The sequence below is a fragment of the Perognathus longimembris genome, chromosome 3, assembly GCF_023159225.1.
Source record: "Perognathus longimembris pacificus isolate PPM17 chromosome 3, ASM2315922v1, whole genome shotgun sequence".
Lineage (NCBI taxonomy): Eukaryota > Metazoa > Chordata > Mammalia > Rodentia > Heteromyidae > Perognathus > Perognathus longimembris.
This window is the reverse complement of record NC_063163.1, coordinates 59,650,316-59,673,600: the sequence shown is the minus strand read 5'-3', so window position 1 is coordinate 59,673,600 and position 23,285 is coordinate 59,650,316. Positions and strand designations below refer to the sequence as shown.

The 23,285-nt window shown below is 44.0% G+C and overlaps 1 protein-coding gene across 2 annotated transcripts in view; it reads left to right on the top strand.

Annotated features, from left to right (window-relative positions):
- Window positions 1-23,285, top strand: part of LOC125348411 (gastrula zinc finger protein XlCGF52.1-like) — a 159,421-nt gene that overhangs the window by 129,556 nt on the left and 6,580 nt on the right. The window contains exon 1 of one of the 2 annotated variants that reach the window (XM_048341622.1): window positions 22,482-22,727. The exons of the other annotated variant lie outside the window; for it this stretch is intronic. The gene's annotated coding sequence lies outside the window, so the exon portion shown is untranslated. Of the gene's footprint in view, window positions 1-22,481; window positions 22,728-23,285 lie in introns of those variants that run through there. 2 annotated transcript variants of the gene reach the window in all.

Here is a 23,285-nt window from a genome sequence, read left to right as displayed (position 1 = left end):
TGTCCTTGTTTCTTGTCAGCATAGTCCAGTTACTTCAGGTGCCCATGGGACATTGGAACTAGGTGGGATCTTCAGTGCTTCAGGGCAATAATAGTCAGCTAGTCAAAGGGTATGGAGCCTGTCTAACTCCTCTTCCTTCCAAATTTTTGCTAACACAGTCTTGGACTAGGAGGCTTCTGCTTCTTTCCGTCCTCTTGCCCTGGTAGGTGATATGGGCAAGGACATTGGGGTTGAGGCATCTTGATCAAGAGACCCTAAAGCTATGCTATCTGTGGCAGCAGGTGGGAGATCCCAGTCTTATTTTGGGGCCTATTTTGAAGATGTCCTCACAATTAGGTAGGTGATATTTCATGGGGAATGAAGGAGCTTTAGATCAGGATCTGTTTTGCTGGCTTCCTGCCTTCTTCATACCAAGGCAGAGTCCTGCAGGCTCAAAGTTCTGCATCCTCACTCACCTAGAGGACAGACCCATTCTTCTGGGTAGGTGTCATACTGTGATGACAATGGAGGTCCTGGGTGGGAAGGCTTAGAAGGCAGCCTCGGGGCTAGAGGAGCTCAGAAGACACATGTAACTAAAACATCCAGCAAGTGGAAGTTTGTGTCCACCAAGCAGAGGCCAGTCTTCTGAGCATCATGGTTAAATCCTATCAAAGTCTGCTGTATGGATTTCCACAGAATCCAGGTCTGTCTGAGCTCCCTTTGCCCAAGATAAAAGCCAAGATATGGATTCCCCAGCATCTACAGAATATAAGGGATCTGAGCATGTGCCTGGCTCAAGGGTCCTGATACAGGTTTTAGATCCCCAGATTAACTGAAACCAAGCCCTAGCCTAGAGGCAAGGCCTTTGCTGCTTTGAAAGGAGGTGGGGTTTGGAGAAGCCTTGGCCTGAGCTGACTCTCTGAAAGTGTTAGGGGAAACCTCTGGCTTCTTTCTATGAATCATCTATCTTGAGAAATGGTAGAACACTCACCCAGGAATGCACTCTGCATCTGGCTGTTTTAGCCCAGTCTCTGGGCAAGTTCTGCCTGCTGGGTGCAAGGTTTGATCCGTAACTTCATCCTTCACAAAGTGAAAGCCAAATATGCCCAGCTGGGATAGGATGGGGCAGGTATCTCTTTGAAGGCAAAACTGTCCAGCAAGGCTCCACAGACACAAGCTGAGTACTGGGGAGAGAACAATTATCTTTCCAAAGGAAAGCAGAAAAGAGAAAGCCACAGAAGCTCCTTAGCTTTGGCCACACCCAATTCACCTTTGGACCTGGGAGTGCGGGTATCTGCCACCTTCCCTATTTACAGGAAGGGGCCTGAGGTACAGGGCAGGTTCTTTTCTTATGACTGAAGTCTATTGGCCTCTTGTGGGGCTTTTCTCTATTATCCTAGGAGCTCCTGTTAGGGCTGACCTGAAAACTAGAGTAACTAAATATAAGTTTTAGTGTTAAAATTATAACAGCTTCTAAACCTTGGTGATGACTCCATGATAGAGGGCTGCACCCCCACCCGTGAGACTAGTTTCTTATAGTTTGACATTTAAAAATGTAGGGAGCACTTATTCACCTCTATACCTGGGTAGCAACCATGGTAACGGACAGTACAAATGATCATAGTTATAGACTATAGAAATAAGCATAATAGTAGTAGAAATGCTATGGTAACTGTCAGGTTGGTTTACTTATGCTTGAGTACTGGATTGTTTTAGCCCACTAAAGCTTGCTTAGTGGTAATGTTTCCCATACATGGTCGCAATTGTTAAAATAAAGTTGATACTAGGTCAGCCAGTCTGCAATATTTTGCTTCTGTAAATGGCTTGCTTAACCCATTTGTGACTTGCTCTACTCCCTGTACTAACCCCCTGCATCAGTGCTACATGACCACCTATTGTCAATTCCTGATATCGAGGCCAGTTCCCGATATCAAAGCCAAAATAGATAACTGAAAGGGTAGATAGCCAATTGAAATAGTACAAGACTTGCTTGCTAAATGCTATCCAATCAAGTATCTGCCAAGTTGGAAATACCCTGCCCCTGTTGTAATCACAATAAAAACCCTGCCTATCTGAGAGTTGGGAGTCCAGGCTTGAGCTTGCAATAAAGACTCTCGTGCATTTGCATCGGAATCAGCTCCTTGGTGGTCTTTGGGGACCAGAAATCTAGGCATAACACTCCCAAATAGGTACAGCCAGGGCCTGTGAGGAGGAACCTCATGGGGTGGCATCCACCAAGACTTGGAAAGGCATCAAGCATAGGGAGTCTAGGACCATGGAGGGGCTTATGAAGTAGTCTGAACACCAAAGGTATATGGTAGGACCAACTCAGAGAGAGTAGGGTGGGGTTGCTCCAAGGAAAAGGGAATATTGTAAAGCTCTGTTCTCTGCAAAAGTTACTTCTTTGTTAGGGACTCTTGCAGCCTAGTCTTTTCTCCAAGTAGTGTCCTGGATCCCTGACTGAGGGGGTCACTTAGTGGCTCCTTTGTTTGATGTTCAAGGCCTGTCTCTGCATGTCAGCTTAAGAACAACCTCTATCTCCCCAGGATGAGATGCTTCTAGCAGTGCTTTCCTAGTGTCCAACACATGCTGGTGCTGGAGAAGAGTGGGCTACAGAGAAATGTAGGTAGATAGGGGCTGGTGATGATGCTTGGACCTCCATGTGGGTATTACTATACTAGCCCCACACCCGTTGGATCTCCTACCACTACAGAGGAAACTATGGTCCTAGTAGAAGCAGCTGCAGTTGGCTGAGGCCCTCATTGACCCCAGGTAAGATTTCTTATTTGGTGTTCATATCTAAGTAATATGGACTCATGAATTTAACTGCAATGTCCTGTCTCTTGCTGTATTCTCACTGATGGGCAGAATCACTTCAACTGTCTGTCCTCACTGGAGTGCTTGTTTAGCCTGGCACCACCCACTGCTCTATCTGGTTTCCCCTTATTTCCCTGGCATGAGATGCCTCTAGTGCACACCAAAGAGTTGGCGGGGGGTGGGGGGGTGAGAGAGGCTAGGGGGGAGGTAAAGAAGAAACTGGGACTCCTAATGTTTGGGTAGTAATGGAGATGGGTATGGTTTAAACCATCATCCCCTTCTGACTCTGTTCTAAAATAAAGTAAAACCAAAGGCCCTAAGAAGAAGGATGTAAGAGCAGTAGGAAACAAGAAAATAGAATAAATTACTCCATAAAATCAAAAGTTAATTTTTTGAAAAATAAGCAACATTCTAATTAGATTGGTGAACACAAATGGTAGAGACAAAATACTGATTTCAGAAGAGAAAGAGAGAATGAGACAGTGAAATGAGATGGTCTACTTAAAGGCCAGCAAGAGTATAGGATAAGCTGATCTATAATTATCAGTTTTATATGACAGAAATGGACAGGTTCCTTAAAGGGATATACATAGCCAAGTGTCTCAGGAGAAATAAGAAATTTGAACAGCTTTAAATGTACTACAGACACGGAATCTGTAATCAAAGACCTTTCCACTAAGAAATCTATACGCCTTATCACTTTACAGTTAAACTTAGGAGAGAAGTCACGCCAGATTGCCATGAGTTCTGTCTGTAAATACAGAGGGAGGCAGGATTTTGCTGCTAAAATTATGAGTCCCAAAAGAAAACTAGAAGAGAAACTAGAAAACAGAAAACAAACTAGACAAAAATGCTAGAGACAAGAATTCCTTACAAATATAGATTCATAAGTTCTTACAAAGTATAACCAACAAAACGTATTAGCAAATCAAATTAAATATGTAAAATGGATAATGACCATGAGAAGTTGCAAAGATGTTTTAGCATTCAAAACATATGATACTCCATATCATAATGGAATAAAGAGATAAAATCTATATAATTACCTCAATAGATATAGATAAAAATCTCAACTAATTCAATATTCATTATAAGAACTCTCATCAAGCTGTAAATGGAAGGAAACATCCTCACTCTGATTGAAGGCTTCTAAAACAAACATATATTATGGTGCCAGAGTGACTATTTTCCTGTATGATCTAGAACAAAGCACGGATGTGTGCTTTTATTCAAAATAGTATTAGAGGTCATAGACAGTGAAGTAAGGCAGGAAAAAAATGAGAGACATGTAGATTGAAAAGGAAAAGTTAAATCATTTTTATTTATAGATAAAATGATTGTGTACAAGGAAAAACCCTAAGAAGCCTACATAAGAACTATTATAGAGGCTGAGAATGTGGCTTATCGGTAGAGTGCTTGCCTAGAATGCACTAAGCCCTGGGTTCAACATAAACAGAAAAAGCTGGAAGTGGCAGGTGGCTCAAGAGGTAGAGTGCTAGCCTTGAGCAAAAAAGAAGCCAGGGACAGTGCTCAGCCCTGAGTCCAAGCCACAGGACTGGCAAAAAAAAAAAAGAATTATTATAATAAACCATTAAGAGAAGCTACATGTGAGTGGCTCATGCCTGTAATCTAAGCCATTAAGGAAGCTGAGATCCAGAGGATCATATTTCAAGTACTAGGCAGAAAAGTCTGTGAGACCCAGTCTCCAAAATCTCCAACGGAAAGCAGGGTTGGAGGTATAGCTCAAATGATACAGTGTCAATTGAGCAAGCAAGCATGAGGCCCTAAGTTCAAACCTTAGCATAGCCAAAAATGAAAAGGAAAAAAAAAGGTAAGGTTAGAGGATACAAGTTCAATAACCACAATGAACTATTAGAGTTGAAATAGAATATACAATATCATTATCATAGCATAAAACCATGCAATACTTAGTTATACATTTAACTTTAAAAAATGAAGGATCTACACCCTGAGAACTGCCAAGATGACACAAGTAGGAAAGATCAGAAGCAGCACTGAACTATGCTTAATACTATGTTGCTTAATACCTCTCTACCTGGTCCTTCCTTCCTATCATCTCATTCAGTCCTCACCACAGCCCTAAAGGTGGAACAGCAATCTCTTTCCACAGTTCATGGTCCCTGTGGGAGTCCTAACTAAGGTTAGCTGTACTCTGCCCTCAGAGATTACTTGGGCTCTGGGGTGGGTGTGGAGTTGTTATAAGGCCAGTCCAAATCCTGTGGCCACAGTATAAGGTGTATAACCCAGTATATCCGCTGAATCCTCACAGTAGCCATATTGGCAAGTGATAGAACATAAGAAGTGGGCCTGATTTGTACATCATCTGAGTGGGCCTGAGGCCAAAGCAATTAGGTGATTGGGGCCCTACCTTCTGAAGGGAATAATATGGTTCTTGGACTTCAATTTGTTTACTAGAGAGACAGTTACATTGACGCAATGAGAGTTCTTATCATGAGTCTTCTAGGCCCTTTGAAGCCTGAAGGGGAAGGATCTTCTGAGCCTACAGTTTGATATTAGCCTGAGAAACAAATGACTCTGGATTTTTTTCAGCCATGTGATCCCATTCGAACAAATGGAGCTACCCAATGCTGGAATTTCAGCCTATTAAACTATAAGGTAAATAAACTTTCTTTATAAATTCCATAGTCTAATATATATATGAGACCATATATGTGTGTGTCTATATATATATGCATATATACATATATATGTATGTATATTTGTTTGTCAGTCCTGTAGCTTGAACTCACGGCTGGAGCACTGTCCCTGGCTTCTTTTTGCTCAAGGCTAGTACTCTACCACTTGAGCCACAGCCCCACTTCTGGCTTTTTTCTGCTTATATGGTGCTGAGGAATCAAACCCAAGGCATCATACATGCTAGGCAATCACTCTACTGCTAAGCCACATTCCCAGCTCTTCTCCAGTATATTTTTAAATTAAAAAAATTGAGTAATGCAGAGCCCAAGGATGTTTCCAGATGTTACAAGGGCCTCCAACCCAGTCTCACTTACTTGTGGAGCAGGAATCACAGTTAGGGCCTCTGTCCATAAAGAAGTAGCCCATATGGCAGGTGACACAGCTGGCATGATTTGTTCTTGGCCTCTGTCCAGGTGAGCACATATGGGGGATGACAAAAAAATTCAGAACAAGAAGGAAACTGAGTACTCTTGCAAGTTGCAGCCCCAGCTCAGGTGCTAACTTGGCCGAATAGTTTTGACTATCCCTAGCTTTTCTGTGTCAGCTTTCTCTGTTACAAAATACGGCCTTCATGTGCAATGGGGACATCTTTACTGTGATTTGTTGGCTTGCTTCCTTTTGAGACTGCTTGGAGGTTTGCAGTTCCAAATCCTGTAACTGTTGCCAGGCCCCTGCTCTGAGGAACAGTTGATCTCAGGGCCCCAAGGCCTACCTAACCCTCCTAAATACCCAGTGCTACACAATGTGAGCAACTTGTGGTGGGCTGGAACATGGCTTCATTGTGGAGTGGTGACTGTGGGTGTTCACGTTTTTGTTTCCTGTTTCCATGGCTTCTCCCTTCATTAAGTGTCATGTGGGAACAGTGCCTCTGAACTCCTCACCATTTGCATGTGTATCATCTCATTGACTTCACAGTAGCTGTCCATGTACATTAATCTGGTTTTCAGATTACACTGACTAATAGCATTGCCACTTTAGCTTACATAAGAGAGAATAAGGCTTGGTCCTGATCCCTGGAGTTTCAGCCTCTTCTGCTCATCCTTAAGGATCAATGAGATAAGGAGGTTCACTACCCAATCCAGTCACTTACCTGGTTGTTTCCACTCTCTGGAAATTCTAGGTACTCCTTGCAGGGTCCAATGGGACATGGCCACAGGGCTGTCCTTCCATCCAGGCAACTGTAAAGACCAAAGGAAGCCAAGAGACTGAGGAGCGATCTCATGCTAGGAAGGCTGCTAGCTGAGGACCTCTTTGCCTGGGTATGAGCAAGACTGCATAAACTATCACCAGGCTCACAGCCTGGCCCACTCTTACTCCCCCACTTCCACACCACTAGAATGTATGAATGGATGCAGGAGGCTTTTCCTGATGGTTAACCAAGACAGAGATAATGGTCATCTTAAATGGGCCCAGGACAAGGTGAGTCCTACTCAGTGGCCTTGTTTCAGGGCAAAAATATAGGCACCTAGGACCAGGCTGTTCATTCAGGGACCATCCTGGAGGACTACAGCTAGAGCTATGGGTCCTGGGATGAGGTGTGATCTTCATCTGCTCTAATGTAGTCACTCTTGATGATCATGAGAAGACTTCTCTCAGAAGAGGTATATCTGAATCTGAGCCCAACTTTTCAGGCACAGACTTGCTCAGGTTGCAGGAGGGCAGAGACAGACCAACATTAACTTTTCCTGGGTCTACCCTCATCCCAGTCTGGAGTCCATTGGATTGTGTCCTTTGAGAGTCCTAGAGGATCAGTTTACCAGAATTCCAGCATTTCAGGCTGGGCTGGTGGCACTTATCTCCCTCACAGCCAGGGATATCTTAGAGGAGACCTGACAGCTTTCTCTCCCCAGGCAGCAACTCAAGCTTCCCTAGTCTCCCCTCTTTCCTGAGCCCAGGGGTGTGCGTCTTCTTACTGGCAGCCCACAGGATACCATAGGCAATCACTGGCCATAGAGTGCTGGTCTGGTGGGCACATGAGGAGACACCGGCAGAGACGATCGGCTCCACTGTAGGAGAGGATGGTTGACCCTGCAGAGAATAAAGGGTTGGCTTCATCTTCATGCCCTGCTTCCTGTTACTCTGTAGAGTTTCTCTGGTCTGCTCTCTGTATTGGAGATGTGACTTCAGCAGAGAATAGAAATTCCTAACAAACCTGAACCAGAGTTACAAGAGTCTTCTTTGCTAAGCACATGGGATAGCAGTGGCAGTGCCAAGGAAGACTGTTCTACCTACAGCACCATGAGATGCAGAAAGAGAAAAGCACAGAGATCAGGTAACAAGGGCCAAAATTACCTGAGAACCCCAGACCCTGGTAATGTGACACTAGAAGACACCATGGCATTGTGATTACTCTCTACTGATAGAATTCCTGGGTGCTGTGTCCTGCAGTCAGCACCGTGGAAGAGCAGAACCAGCATCTCATTCTATGTAATTTTATTCCTCTCATTTTACATGTGGCAAAGTGAAATCCAGCAATGTGGAATGGTGAGTTGCATAGCAACCTGGAGGACCTGTGGGAGGGAGGGAAGGTGATGGACAGTGGGGCCCATTAGGCTTCTGCTTGTGCCCTCCACAGTTCAGGAGGCCTGAAGTAAAGTTCTACTTCCTGTTCTGGCCATGCCTTTGCCTTTCCAGAATACCTGTGCCGGCACTAAGGTGGTCTCTAGGGCTGGAGATCAACAAAGGGCAACTGATCATTGTTGTCCAAATGCTCAGTAAATCCTCACAGGGAATTTTTTGACATGTTGTGGGTCTCAGTGGGGGAGGCTGAAGGCTTTAGAGTAAAAGAAACCTGGTTCAAATCTAAGCTCTTCTGGTATTCACAGAGCAACCTGGTGGGGGGAGGGTGCTTATTAGCTATTTCTCTCAGCCTCATTTTTTTTCTTATTTATTGTCAAAGTGATGTACAGAGAGGTTACAGTTTCATATGTTAGGCACTGGATACATTTCTTGTACTGTTTGTTATCTCCTCCCTCATTCCCCCCTCACCCCTCCCCCTTCAGCCTCATTTTTTTTTACCATGTATAAAAATGGGCTACTATATCTGAGAAGTGTGAGCAAATTTTTGTATATACACTAGTGTTCATTGGTTTGGAAAACAAACTGCAGGTGCCCAGTCCATGTGATGCTCAGTGTAGTTCCCTGCCATTCAGGGGACACAGATATTTCCCTTAACTGCAACCAGGCCAGACAGAACCTCGATGAGATTCACCTTCCTAAATCTATCTCCTCATCTGAAAGCTTCAATGGGAGGCCTGCACAGGGTTGCTTAGAATCTGACAGAAGTGAATGGAGCAGCCCTGCATCACACACCCAGCATACAAGAAGCCATGGGAGCCTGAATCCCAAGACATTGTATTAGACTCACCTGCATAGATAATGGCGAAGAGAGGGACCATGGCCATCCAGAGTCCAGGTTGTTCTATTTGGGGACAGCAGCAGCAAATACTGAGCCACAGAATGTGCAGAGTCCTTGATGTGCGTAGGTGGAAGTCTGTGACACATAATATGCAACCGGATCCAGGATATGCTCCAAGGCCCCAGGGAATGTGGCCTCCCTGAGAGCAGCAGAGCAGGAAGAATGGAGCCTGCTTTGTGTCCATCTCTCACCTTCTGGAATAGCATTCTGGGGATTTCCTGTCCGCTCAGCTCCCTGGATGATGAGCTGGTTGTGAGGTTCTAGAGCTTACTCTTTTATATCTCAGTTTCATGTCAATCAAGAAAGGTGAGGAGAGAGACCACCCCGTAGATTTCAGGAGGGCTCAGTGAGACGTTTTCCCAGTGTGGAAAGCACAGGGCTGGGAATATGGCCTAGTGGTAGAGTGCTTACCTAGCAAAAAGCACATGTTCTCTCAGCATCTTTCTTCCTTATTGTTTCCATGCACCACATTGTTTTTTGTTAGAAAAGAATATCTTAATTTTGTTTCTAGAAGCTCATTCATAAGTTGCATGTTTGTGCTATAAATACACCCTGTTCCTTTTTGTGCTAGTCCTAGGGCTTAAACAAAGGGCACTGTCCTTGAGCTCTTTTTATTTTGCATCATGTTTGTTCAGCATGATAAAGTGTCTGTGTGGGAACAGAGAAGCTAAAGTCCCATTCATGTAGCTAAATGAACTTAAATCAGCTCCCACAAAGCAGTTATCAGTTCACATTACAAGCCAATTAGTATCTATGAGGACCTCAACAACTTGGCTGGCCCAATGCTCAGTTTCCCATGTGTGGTTAGAAGTTCTTTTCCTAGTAACTCATCCTAGGATTCTCTAGTGAGAATTATTATTTTGTGAGATATCCCAAGTCCATAGAACTCAGCACAATTCCTGTGGTAAATCTATGGTGTTAATCTCCTTCATTTATCCAGAGCTGGCCTCATGGAGCCACAAGATGCCAGTGTCCAGCAGTGAGAGGACAAGGCATTTGAGTATGTTTGCCTCAAGGGTGAAGCTCATAGGGAGAGGGTAAAATATGAGAGAGAGGCAGCATACCTACTTCTCTGTAAGCTACAGACATTTATTTTCCAGAATCCTAAGTTACCCAGTAAATAAAGCAGACCATCGTGGAGCTCTGAGTGGTTCGAAGGAAGTAGGGACCTAGAGTATCTATCTGCTGGCCATTCATGACACCCAGGTATCCTCTGAAGTTCCCCTTTTTATCAACCAGTTCTCAAAAGACCACAACTTAATATCCAGCCACTAGTCCTATTCATACTTGTCATTTTAAGATAGATGAACAAAGGAACAGAGTTTTGAGATGAAGTGCTTAAGGCCACATAGAAAGGCCTGATTCCCCTGACTTTGCAGCCATCTTTGCTGAAATAACCTCACTGGACTTAAAAACGTACAGTCCATAGAACAATGATAAAAAGGGACATCAATATCCCACTCACCCATATATAAGTTATCCACAGTCAAAAAATCAACAAACATCAGATTTAAATGATATCATAGGACCAGCAGTATCAACAAAGTATTTTATTCAGATGCTGAAATACACACATTCTCCTCAGAAGCCCATAGAATGTTCTTCAAAATAGACCACATTCTATGACATTAAAGCAAAGATTGGAAAATATAAGAAAATTGAATATATATATATACACACATATAGGGTTTTCCTTTTAATATATACATTATATATGTGCATATATATACATATATATAATCTAGGTTCTACATGTGAGAGAAAATATGCATCCTTTGTTTCTCTGGGCCTGATCCACTTTAGTTAACATGATTTTTCCAGGTCCTTCTATTTCTCTGCAAATGATGCAATATCATTCTAATGCATGAGTATTGTGTATATATACCACATTTTCTTGATCCATTCATTCACCGATTCATTCATTCACTGATCCATTGGTTCATTCAATCAGGGCTGATTCTATACTTTGCCTATGGTGAATATGATGGCAATGAACATGGCTGTGCAGGTGACCTTACTGTATCCTAGTTTGGATAAATGCCCAGTCTTTGGGATAAATGCCCAAGCATGGAATTGCTGGATCATCAGGTAGTTTATGCTTAGGTTTTTGAAGACTCTCTATACTGATTTCAAGAGTGGTTGAACAAGTTTACCTTCCCACCAATAGTGAGCTAGGGTTCCTTTCTTCCCACATTCATGCCAGCATCTGTTATCGTTTGTGCTCTTGATGATGGCCATTCTAATTGGGATGAGATGGAACATCTTTGTTGTTTTGATTTGCATTTCTTTTAAGGTCAGAGATTTTGAATATTCCTTCATATGTCTGTTGGCCAATTTTACTTCTTCTGGGAAGTGTCTATTCTATTTAGCTTTTGTGCCAATGTATTAATTGTGTTGTTGGTTCTTTGAGGGTTTGATTTCTTAAACTCTCTGTATATTGTAGACTTTGGCCTTTGTGTGATGTATAGTTGGCAGAGATCTTTTCCCAGTCTGTAGACTACCTTTTTAGCTTCTTATAAGGGAGGCAAAATTATAGTCTGGAAGAAAGACAGCCTATTCAAGAAATGGTGCAGGGAAAACTAGGTATCCACAAGTAGAAAAGTGAAATTGGATCCCTGTCTATCATCTTGTACCAGTAATTCAAAATAGAAATCAGTTAATTTATTTCTACTAATGATACCTCTATATTCACTCAGATAATGTTAAGGCACATGACTTCCTACATATATCCATAACAGCCACATAATAAGACTTTTACTTAAAAACGGTTTTATTCAAAAGATACAATGCTGGGGTGGGAATATGGCCTAGTGGTAAAGTGCTCACCTCATATACATGAAGCCCTGGGTTCGATTCCTCAGCACCACATATACAAAAAAAGCCAGAAGTGGCGCTGTGGCTCAGGTGGTAGAGTGCTAGCCTTGAGCAAAAAGAAGCCAGGGATAGTGTTCAGGCCCTGAGTTCAAGTCCCAGGACTGGCAAAAAAAAGAAAACAGCAAAAGATACACTGCTGCAAAGGCCACTAATTTCAAAGTACACAATTTTAAAGAACAGTTCCATATTTTAAAAAATTTCTCATGAAATACTAGCACCAATAGGAACCACAAGTCATTAACGTCTGATAATTTCCTGAGTGGGATAAGGGTACACATTGATCCCCAACTGTGTACTGCAGGCTGCAGTACATAAAATCATCTATGAGGCAGAAATTATCTGTCCCTGGTGTAAAAGAGAAGATACTGAAAACACTTGAAGTGAGAGATATCCATTTTCCTGATGATGAATTCATATTTACCCTCTGAATGTCTCTCTGTCCTCAATCATTGTTACTAATAATCTTTAGTTCTTCAAAATTACCCTTTGCATGTTCATAAAATGGTATTCTTGTCACAGCTTCCTTCCTCTCACTATTGGGAATCTTAGATGAAGACACATAGGTAATTGTAAAAACATGTGGAAGCAGATAGACTTGGTATTCTGAAGAAATTACAGAATTCTAGTTCACTATCCTGTGTTAAAATAGTGTCAAGTTATATGTGTACGCTGAAAAAATATGCTTTTATTAGTCCTGTGATGCCTGGAAACATTATTATTCAAGGGCTCTTTAAATATATTTTCATAGCAAGTTCTACAGCTTTGTTCCAATGGGTGGGACTTGTGGACCCTTGAAATGTGAAATTACACCACATGCATACTCCCAAGAGATTCTGAACTGGGATATGTATTTTATGATGATCCTCAAAACATGGTTCGCCAGTGTTTGACAGGTGATGGAAAAAGTATTGTAGTTAAAATTTTTCTTCCTGACCTTCTCTTTTTATTCTAGCCCCTAATTGTTCTCACCCCAAATCAACCAGCATTAAATTCATAAGGGTCGGTCTTAACAAACTGGCCACCTGCTCTTTTTTCTTGGCCTTTCCAAAACTAATTGTAGTCTTTCCTGCATTTCAATTATCTAAATTTGATCCATAAGCCACTGTGCTATGAAGAAGCATCTTGTTCTATGACAATGTCTGAGAGTAATGGTCATTTGAACATGTAATATTTGAGTTGTATTTTGGATGAAATGTAATTCTAAGTGATCAGACTCTCTATCCTAATAGCTCTCCCAACATTAAGCACTAATATGGGAGAACATTTTGTTTTACTTCTAGAAAAAATGTTGTTCTAGAAAGTCAGTTGCTATTTTTCCATAATTGTCCATGGTGACTTTCCTTTTCCAACCAAGTTCTGCATCTTCCCATACCCATTGCTATAGACAGGCCTGGTTTTCTTGTATCTTGTCCCTTGTCTGTCTAAGTCAGCTTCATTATCACTTTCTCGCCTTTGTAAATTGTCTCATGGCATTCCTGTTGTATCAGAACACATTAAATTGTAACTCATTATGGAACCTCATTCAGTGGTATGCTGCATTGAACCTATTTATAGAACTGGGAGATAAAATTTTATCAACTTACAAGGTGCCTTTTGACCTATAAAGAAAAAGGCAAATGCTATATGGTATTGCAATTGTTCCTTGGATCTATCTTGGAAAATCATTCAAGGTAACAGCTGTCCTGTTAGAAAGAAAACTTCTGTCAAATGACTTTTTAGAAGTAAATTGACTTTTTTCCTTGCACCTGTGCCTTTATTGCCACTGGTATTCTTTGATCTTCAGTCTCAGGATTGAGCTACACCCTCCTTTAAAAGAACCACGGCTGTGAGGGAGCAAGGGAAGGGGTGACATTGTCCAAAAAGAAATGCTGTCTTTAGTTGACTTATGTAACTGTAACCTCTCTGAACATCATTTTTATAATAACAATAAAAATAAATAAATTAAAAGAACTACAGAAGGAATCTTCAGAATAACGGTATAAGCAATGATCTGTGGGGAGATGTGGGGATCACATTCTGATAAGATGCCAGAATTTCCTCTTTTAGAAGCAATAGAACAGTAAAATGTGAGAAGCATATGAAACAAAAGCCCATGAATACAGAGGTTCATATATGTCCTATGTGTCCTGTATGCCTTTTAGGGTACAGAGGCCACTGCCAAGTAATCCAAACATATATGTCCAGACACAACTTCCTGATACACAAAATCAAACTGTTCTTGTTTTTGGACTCAGGGGAGCTACGTTTAATGTTTCCAGAGATGGTCTTGTGGTCCACAGCCTTGCAGGGCCCTGGATTACATGAGGCCTTTCTGAGAGTCAGACATAGGGGCTAAAGTTATGAGTACCTGAAAATTAAAAAAAAAAAAAGGGTGAATCCCATCTTCCTAAAAACACATCGTAAAGGTAAAGCAAGCTGGACTCAGGGGCTGAGTGGTAAAGGAAGGAACCCAGAGACAACAGTAAAGCAGACATTACAGGCAATTGAAAGTCATTTATTTGTTTGTTTGTTTGTTTATTTTTGCAAGTCCTGGGGCTTGAGACTCAAGGCCTGAGCACTGTCCCTAGCTTTTTTTTTGCTCAAGGCTAGCACTCTACCTCTTGAGCCACAGTGCCATGTCCAGCTTTTTCTATTTATGTCATACTGAGTAATTGAACCAGGCCTTCATGCATGGAAGGTGAGCACTCTACCACTAAGCCACAGTCCTAGTCTCTTGAAAGTCATTTTTGTATTGTTTCAATTTTAATTTTTTGTTGCTGATTTTTTTTTCTTTTCTTTTTTTTTTTTTTTTTGGCCAGTCCTCGGGGCCTGGGCATAGTCCCTGAGCCTCTCTGTGCTTACGGCTAGCACTCTACCATTTGAGCCACACTTAATTTTAATCTTTTGTACTAGTGCTGGTGCTTGAATTCAGAGCCTCATGTTCTCCCTTATGTATTTCCACGCAAGGCTGGCGCTCTACCACCTGACCCACAGCCCCATTTCTGACTTTTTGCTGGTTAATTGGATATTAGAGTATTGTGAACATTTCTGCTTGGCTTACCTCAAACTCCAATCCCATCCCATTCCTCAGTCTTCTTAGTAGCTAGGATTACAGGCATGAGTGTCGGGATCTCTGAGGACCCCTTCTCCTCACTTCTCCAGAGGAGATGCTCAAATGTTGGGGTCTCCAGGACCCTATCTCCCCCCTATCTCCCGGGGGGGAATGCCTGAACCTCGATTCTATGGAAGAAACTCCGCCCTACCCCTCATACCGGCAGAAGGAGTAAGGTGTGTACTTACCAGACAGCTCTAAGCTGAAGTGGGATGCCGAAATCCCTTCCTCAGCCCCCCATAATGTGTCAGGAACCTCAGGACAAAGATAACGGGGAGACGGTTGGATGGTTGAATGAGTCTCAAAGGATTTAATTGGGAGGAGGGGTTATATAGTGGTAATGGCGGGAATGGGAAGGACTTAGGCCATTGGCTAAGCCGGGCTGCCCATCAGGTGATGTCATGAAACTTCCTTTGTGGGCTGGACAATCCCTATCAAGGTGGCACACACCTGTTCGCCTCCCAGGGGCGGGGGGCTTCTTTTCTGGTTGAGGCCGGAAGGTGGGAGGGACTCGCTGTTACACTGTCCCAGGGCTGGGGGAAGGGCAGCGTCTCCCTCTTGGCGCCCTCCCCCACCAAGGCCAAAACTGAGTCCCCAACACGTGAGCACCATCTTCTGGTGAGTTTTTGTTTCCTTTTCCTTTTGGGGGCGGGACATGGGGCTTGAACTCAGGGTCTGGGCTCTATTCCTGAGCTTTTCACTCAAGGGTAGTATTGTCTCAGGGTCACCTTCAGGTTTCTTGTTTTTTTTTTTTTTGCCAGTCCTGGGCCTTGAACTCAGGGCCTGAGCACTGTCCCTGGCTTCCTTTTTTTGCTCAAGGCTAGCACTCTGCCACTTGAGCCACAGTGCCACTTCTGGCCCTTTTCTGTATATGTGGTGCTGGGGAATTGAACCCAGGGCCTCATGTATACGAGGCAAGCTCTCTTGCCACTAGGCCATATCCCCAGCCCACCTTCAGGTTTCTGATTGTTAATTGGAGATGAGTCTTTTTGTCATACCTGCCAGAGCTGACTTCGAATCATAATGCTCAGCTCTCAACCTTTGGAGAAGCTAGGATTACAGGTATGAGACACCAATGCCCAGTGAGTATTTGCTTCCTTTCTTTGAATTGTAAACTTCAGACATCCAGGCTGGGTGTTCCAGCCTGCGTACTAAGGAAACCCAGGTCCCACCTGGAGACTTGAGTGAGAACAGGGTGTTCGCTGAAAATAGGGCAGGAATCCAAGGTGACCAGGGGGATCCAGCCCAGGTGAGGGGTCAGGGACAGACAAATTGGTGTCCCCTATGAAGATGAGCCTCCAGGGTCCCTGGGCCACGCCTTCTGCACATCTGAGGCATCACAGGAATCCAACATGTTCCTGGCCACTGCTACTGTGTGTGTGTGTGTGTGTGTGTGTGTGTGTGTGTGTGTGTGTGTGTGTAATAGGCCTTAAACCCAGGACTCTGGGATCTTTACTTTTTATGCTTTAGGCACTTTACCACTTGAGTTCCATTCCCAGATCTCTGTGTGTGTGTGTGTGTGTTTGTGTGTGTCAGTGTGTGTCACTCATGCTCAGCTTAGCTCACAGTCTACTGCTTGCGCAGTAGCTCTAGTCCCTGCTTTCTATTAGTTATTGGAGAGTAGAGATTCTCATATTTATTTTCACAAGCTGTCTAAACCACAATCCTCCTGAATTCAGCCTCCTGAGTTTCTAGGATTATAGATATGAGCCACCAGAGCCAAGATATGGAAACAGCCCAGATGCCCTACAATGAAAGAATGGATCCAACAATGGAGTACATCTACACAATGGGAATGTTGTACACAGCTATTAAAAAGAAGAATATTATGTCATTTGCAGGGAAATGAATGGGCCCAGAATAAATTATGTTAAATTAGATAAGCCAAACTGAGAAACAAATGGCAAAAGTTAGATCTAAAATGTTAGTGGCATATGATAAGTTATACAGTAGTTTAGACACACACACACAGCAAGGCCAAAAGAGGATAGTGTTAAGGTGCAATACCTAATGCCTCTTTATGCCTATATAAAATACATAAAACTATATATAAACATATTTTGAGATATGGAACCAAGAGATCTCTTGTTTTTCTTTTAGTTTTCGATGGTTTTGTTTTCTTTATGGCTTATCATCAGGTCTGTCTTTGGGAGGGTGAGGTCATGGCACAGAATGTAAGGGAAAAGGGTGAGGAAGTGCAGCAGCGGAGCTCACTGAACTGTAACTGAAGTGATCTATACATTCCTGGGTGGTGACAGGAGGGAGGGGCTGGGAGAGAGTGAGGAAAGGGGTGACAGTGTACTAAAGGAAATGTACTCCTTACCCAACTCATTTAACTAATCCCTCCATATATCACCTATAACAATGATAAAGTAAGAAGAAAAGCTAGCTTCTGGGAGGGATGCAGGCTTTGTCTCCATATTCAGTGTCCCCAGAGGACTCTCTCTGGGACACTGTGTCACCTATCCTGCCACCAGCAACCACATTCAGTCCAGCCTCTGGGAGGCAGTGGGCAAGCTAATTGAGAGTAAAGACACAGAAAGGCCAAGAGGGAAGGAGATAGCTGACCATACAGGAAAGGGAGACAGGCAGGGGCCAGTAAGGAGCTGCTTAGTTTATTGTAGAAATCTGGCCCATGGAGACTTGGCCTCTGAGGCTGAGAATCCCTTACATGTCAGACTGCAGCTCTGCTGCTCATGGCTCCTCAGTCCTCACGTGCCCTTCCCAGCCATCTGGCCTGATGCTGCTGCCATCTCCTTCATTATATGAGGTCTCACCCTAGAAGGAGCCAAGTGTGGATCTGGGTGGAGCAGATAGTATATGCCTGCCATCCTGCCAGGTTACAACCCTCATGTACAGCAGCCTGAGTTTCTGGGGTACACAGATATGCTGATATTCTCTCTAATGTGACCTGATATTCCCATGTGACAAAGGTCTCATCAGGGCTTTCATAGTGGAACTAAGAAGCAAGGCCTAAGTCCCTCACACTCTATGCCTGTCTTTGTGCAAAAAGGCACAGAGGACCAAGGCCAAGGCCAATGACAGGCCAGCAATGTTCATATGCAGTAGGAGAAAGCTACAGGGCCTGAGGTCAACCAGATCCAAGTGGGAGGGAAAAGGGGGAAGGAGAAGCAGGGAGGAAAAAGAGAGGAAAAGTCACATAAGAACACAAAGCTTTTTTTTTTTTGTAAAGCAGCAGTGTTGATTGTGTCTGAGTTCATTATAAGCTTTTTGGGAGAGGGAAGATGGCACTGAAACAATAGGGAATCGCCCCCAGCTCTTTCCAACCAAGTAGTGAGTTGAGAGTGGGAATTCCAAGACCCAGCGGGGCCCCTCCCGCCCCCCAGAGATCGCCAGCAAAGAAAATTCGAACAAACAGACAATCGCAGGAACCAGAAAAGAAAAAAGCGCATACACTGCACAAAGTCAGAAAACCGCAAAGACCCTTTCCTCGCCCCCCCCCACCCCCCCGCTCCCGCCTCCATCCTCACCCCTCTTGCCGGAGCGCGGCCAAGCCCGGTAAGCAGCCCGGGCCACAGGCCCGGGACCACAGGACTCCAGCGACTGCAGAATCCAGAGCAGAACGCGCCCAAGCGGGGAGCCGGACAGCAGCGCAATAGTGGCACTGCGCATCAGAGCCCCGCAGCGCATGGGAACCGCGCAGCGCATGGGAGCTGGACAGCGCATGGGACAAGGGAGCCAGGCAGCGCAAGGAAGCCGAGCAGGGCAAGGGAGCCGGACAGCGCACGGGAGCTGGACCGCGCATGCGACACCGGAGCTGGGCAGAGCACGGGAGTCGCGCAGCGCACAGGAGCTGGACAGAGCCCAAACTGAGGGCAGAGGTGACGCTCCGCTACACCCAGACCCGGAGGGGCACCGCAGGACACATCCAGTCCCCAGGACCAGTGAGTACCTTACCAGCCCCCCCCCCCGCCCCCAACGGGAGACCAGCTCTGGCAGAGACCCACAGAACTTGACCTGGACCCCCTCCCTCCCCATCCAAGAAGGAGCGCATCTTTTGTTTTTGCCAGTCCTGGCAGCACTGTCCCAGGCTTCTTTTCTAGCACTCTACCACTTGAGCCACAGTGCCACTTCTGGCTTTTTCTATATATGTGGTGCTGAGGAATCAAACCCAGGGCTTCATGCATGTGAGGCAAACACTCTACCTCTAGGCCTCTTTTTAAGAGAACAAAGAGACCAGAGACCTCCCCCATCCCACTAGTCAGCTTCCAGCACGGGGCCAAAGGATCTCATACTGGGTGGGCATTTGAACCCTACATTGCCCAGGTTACCCAAAGTTTGCAAGAGCCAGCAGTGTCCAGTAAGTACCACTGCTACATTTGTTCACCCTTTGCCCCACCATTTCTGTGCCTTTCCTTACACTCCTAAAGACATATAAAAGAATAAACAGAAGAAAAAGAAAAGAAAGGAAAAACAGCAAAAAGAAAAAGATCTCTTTTCATTTCCTGGAGTTCATTTTGATGAAGAGTATTTTGAATGATCAGACGCACATAGGCAAGGTGCCTTTCTGCTCCTCTTCTAAGAGTGCCCTTCTTTGGTTGCACTGTGTGTGAATACCTAGAAACCTGTATAATTTATTATGTCTCGGTGTATTTTTTATCTCGCTTCTGCATATGAGAGAAAACGTGCTGTTTGGCTCTCTTAACTGGCTTAACTCAACGTGATGTGTTCAACATCCATCACTTCCTTGCAAATGACATAATACTATTCTTACAACATCTGTGTAAAATTCCATGTGTAGATAGATCCCACTGTTGGATCCATTCATTAATTGTAGGGCATTTGGGCTGTTTCCACAACTTGCCTATTGCGAATAGTGCAGCAGCATGGGTGTGCAAGTGTCTTTATGGCCTCCTGGCTTCTGATGTTCTGGGGAAATGACCAGGAATGGTATGGCTGGGATCTAGGGACGATCTATCTAAGTCTTCTGAGGCAGCTCCAGACTGCTGTCTAGGGTGGTTGTACTAGTTTACATTCCCACCAACTGCACAACAGGATTCCCTTTTCCCTACATCTCTACTAAGATTTGTTGTTTGAGTTCAACATGTTGCTCAATCTAATTCAAGTAATATGGGATCTCAGCATTGTTTTGAGTGGCATTGTTTAAAGCTAGGGGAAGAACACAAAGCTTTATTTTCAAGCCCAGAGACAAGAATGAATATCAGCAGGTCCAAAAGAAGACAAGGAATTGGGCGGAAGCCAAAAGTTTTTGGAGTTGCAAAGTACAAATAAAATTAGTTCCTCACATTAGAAGTTTAATAATTTCAACCAAGAAAAATCAGATAAAAATAGAAATGTTTCTGAAGAGTGAGCATAATATTAGGGAAATTGTCATACATATGCCAATATAGTAAAAAATTGTCAAAAGTTCTTTAGGGGGAAGGAAAATGACATTAGAACAACTAGCTTGCAAAGTAGAGTGTGAAAAATGATTTAAGCACTAAAGTCCTTTTGTTATGCTCATCTGTTCTCACACATCAATATTATCAACAATATACAAGTAATTCCAACTTCTGAAGGAAAATCTTTAATGACAGCTGCATATGTGATGGGAGGATTCTAGAGTATTCTAAGACACCTGCATTAACTCTGAAATGGGACAAAGTTATATGAAAGTGGATTTGAAAGTCAGGTATCCATGTGAAATCCCACATACCATGTATTAGGAATAAATTAGAGGGCATCGTGAGCCTTTTAGCATCATCCTTTGTCAAAATAAAGAAAAAAAAAAGGCTAGGCACAAGTGGCTCATGCCTGTAATCTTAGCTACTCAGGAGGTTCAGATCTAAGAATCATAGTTCAAAACCAGCCCAGAAATTCCATGAGACTCTTATTTCCAGTGAGCCAACAAAAAGCTGGAGATGGAGACATGGTTCAACTGATAAAGCAAGTAGTGTTGAGCAAAAAGAGCCCAAGGACAGCACCAAAATTGAATGAATAAACAAATAAAGCAAAATATCTAGAAATTGTAGCTCAGAACTAGAAGGCATATCTAACAAGCACAAATCCCTGGCTTCAATACCCAGTAATATTGCCCCCAAATAAATAATGGCTTTGTGTTCACTGTAAACATATCCTTGTAAAAGCTAGTGTTACTGGGTTTGAGGGAGAGTGTTCCCCATCCCTCCAAGAGTCCACCACCCAGACAGTCTCAAGCAAAAAGATGGACTTATTGGGGAAGCAAAAAGTGAACTGACTGGCCAGGGACGCAGCATAGACTCGGGAGCTGAAAGTGCTACCTGAAAAGTGGGCTGACTAGCCAGGGGCACAGTGCAGACTCTGGTGCTGACACTGTGCCCCCGAGCAGTCCTCAAATTGGGGTTTATAAAGGTAAAAGCATAGCACATATGTAGGGGATTGATGCAGTGGGTAGAATACCCAACAAACAAGTTAAGCAGGCCATTTACAGACGCAGAATTTTGGGGTCAGGTTGACCTAATCTACTCCCCCCAACATTTCCTACCATGTTTCCCTAGTCAAGATGGAGTCAACTCTACAACACTAGCAAAGTAAAATAGGTGACAAATATATTTGATATTCAAACAAATAAGACAAAATCGAATATAGAATATGCAAAGTTAAGTGGGAAGGCAAAAATTGAAGAAAGCTTTACAAATGCAAACTATGATAAATGGAAAACTTTACCAATGGTACTAAAAGTCCATATAGTTATTTTAACTTTGAACTGTGTGTATTAAAAACCAATACTAAACTGTGTTTTCTACAGGAAAAATTTAAATGTAACAAATTTTAGCATAGAAGAGATGGAATTGAAGAGTAAATACGAGTCAAAGAATTAAAAATTGCAGTGGTAGCTGGGCACTGGTGACTATTATCTGTAATCCTTCGTATTAGGAGGCTGAGATCTAAGGATCAGAGTTGGAAATAAGCCAGTTTGGACAGAAAAGTCCATACGATTTTTATTTCCAATGAACTACCAGAAAGTAGGAAGTAGAGTTGTGGCTGAAGTGGTCGAGTGCCAGCCTTGAGCAAAAATAGCCAGGATCAGAACCTAGGCCTGAGTTAAAGCTCCAGGATCCACACCCACCCCCAAGCAATTTAAATATAATGCAAAAAACCAAGATGCAATGCAACTCACAAAATAATACGTTGAATTGTGTGTGCGTGCGTGTGTGTAAAGTAGCTAGGATTACAGGCCGAATCTCTCCCCAACTTGAAGATTAAAAACCTTTTAAACAAGCCATTTGCTAGTGGCTCATGCCTGGAATCCTAGCTGAAAAGAAGCTGAGATCGGACCATCACAGTTCGAACTCAGCCCAGGAAAGTGAAGTTCGTACGTCTCTTATTGCTTTGATGGATTCCTTCCCCCCAACTCCACTCAGCCAGGTAAATGAACCCAACCTGGTGACTCAGGTCTCAGGGGTGGGGCCAATCACACAGTGAGCCAATCACACAGGTTGTTTGTGATTGGCTAATTGTAAGAGAGTCTTAGGGAGCCGCCCAATGAGAAGCGTCACTGGTAGGAGGCGCACGATGATGACGTAATGCACACAGGTTAATCCCGGAGGCGCCAATTTTCTTCAGTCTGATGCCTGATCGCCGCCGGATTACAGCTTCTGCAGTGGAGCTCCCGGGAGGTGAGCTCAGCCTGCGTGCTGTCCGTATCAGCTTTTTCGTTTACAGCTAGCGCGCTCTGTCACTGGAGCCACCGCCCGGATTCCGACGTCTTGGGGTTTAGATTTTCACGGGTTTACCTGTCCGGTTTCCAACCTGGTTCTGCCAGTTTCTTCGTGTCTTGAGACTGTGGATCCTAAGCGAGGGCAGCGGAACGCAAGGGAGCGGGAAATGGTGAGTGCGGATGCTCCTGTGCAGTCAGGAGAGAGAGTGGTGTGCGGGGGTGGCGGTGTGTGTGTGTGTGGGGGGGGGTGTTAGACCGTAAGTAGCGGGGCGATTAGCTGGGTCGAGGGCACCAGTAGCTCCTCAGCCCTCAGTGGCCTGCAAGAAGGGCTAGGGCAGGACTGGGTGGGCAGAGGACACTTAGAGTTCTGCCCATCCTGTCTTATCCATCCTGTCTGCTCCAGAAGAGGTGAATTGAGCACAGGCTGTTTGCTAGTGGTGGATCCATCCTGGATGTTAGAAGCTCCAGGCTTTATTGGGGGACAGACCTGCCAGCCAGGCTGCCCCAAGCAGGAATGGAAGCAGGAGCAGTGGACAGGTGTGGGCAGAAAACAATACAGCATCGGGGAAATGGAAACTTAACAGATTTTTGTAAACAGATGGGGACACAGGATGGGGACTTAATTGGCAAGCTGACCCCAAGACCTTAGATTTCTGTCCCCCTGTCCCCCATGTATAAGTTTAAAAGTGAAAGGCAAAGGCTAGAGGGTTGGTGAAACATTCTGTAGC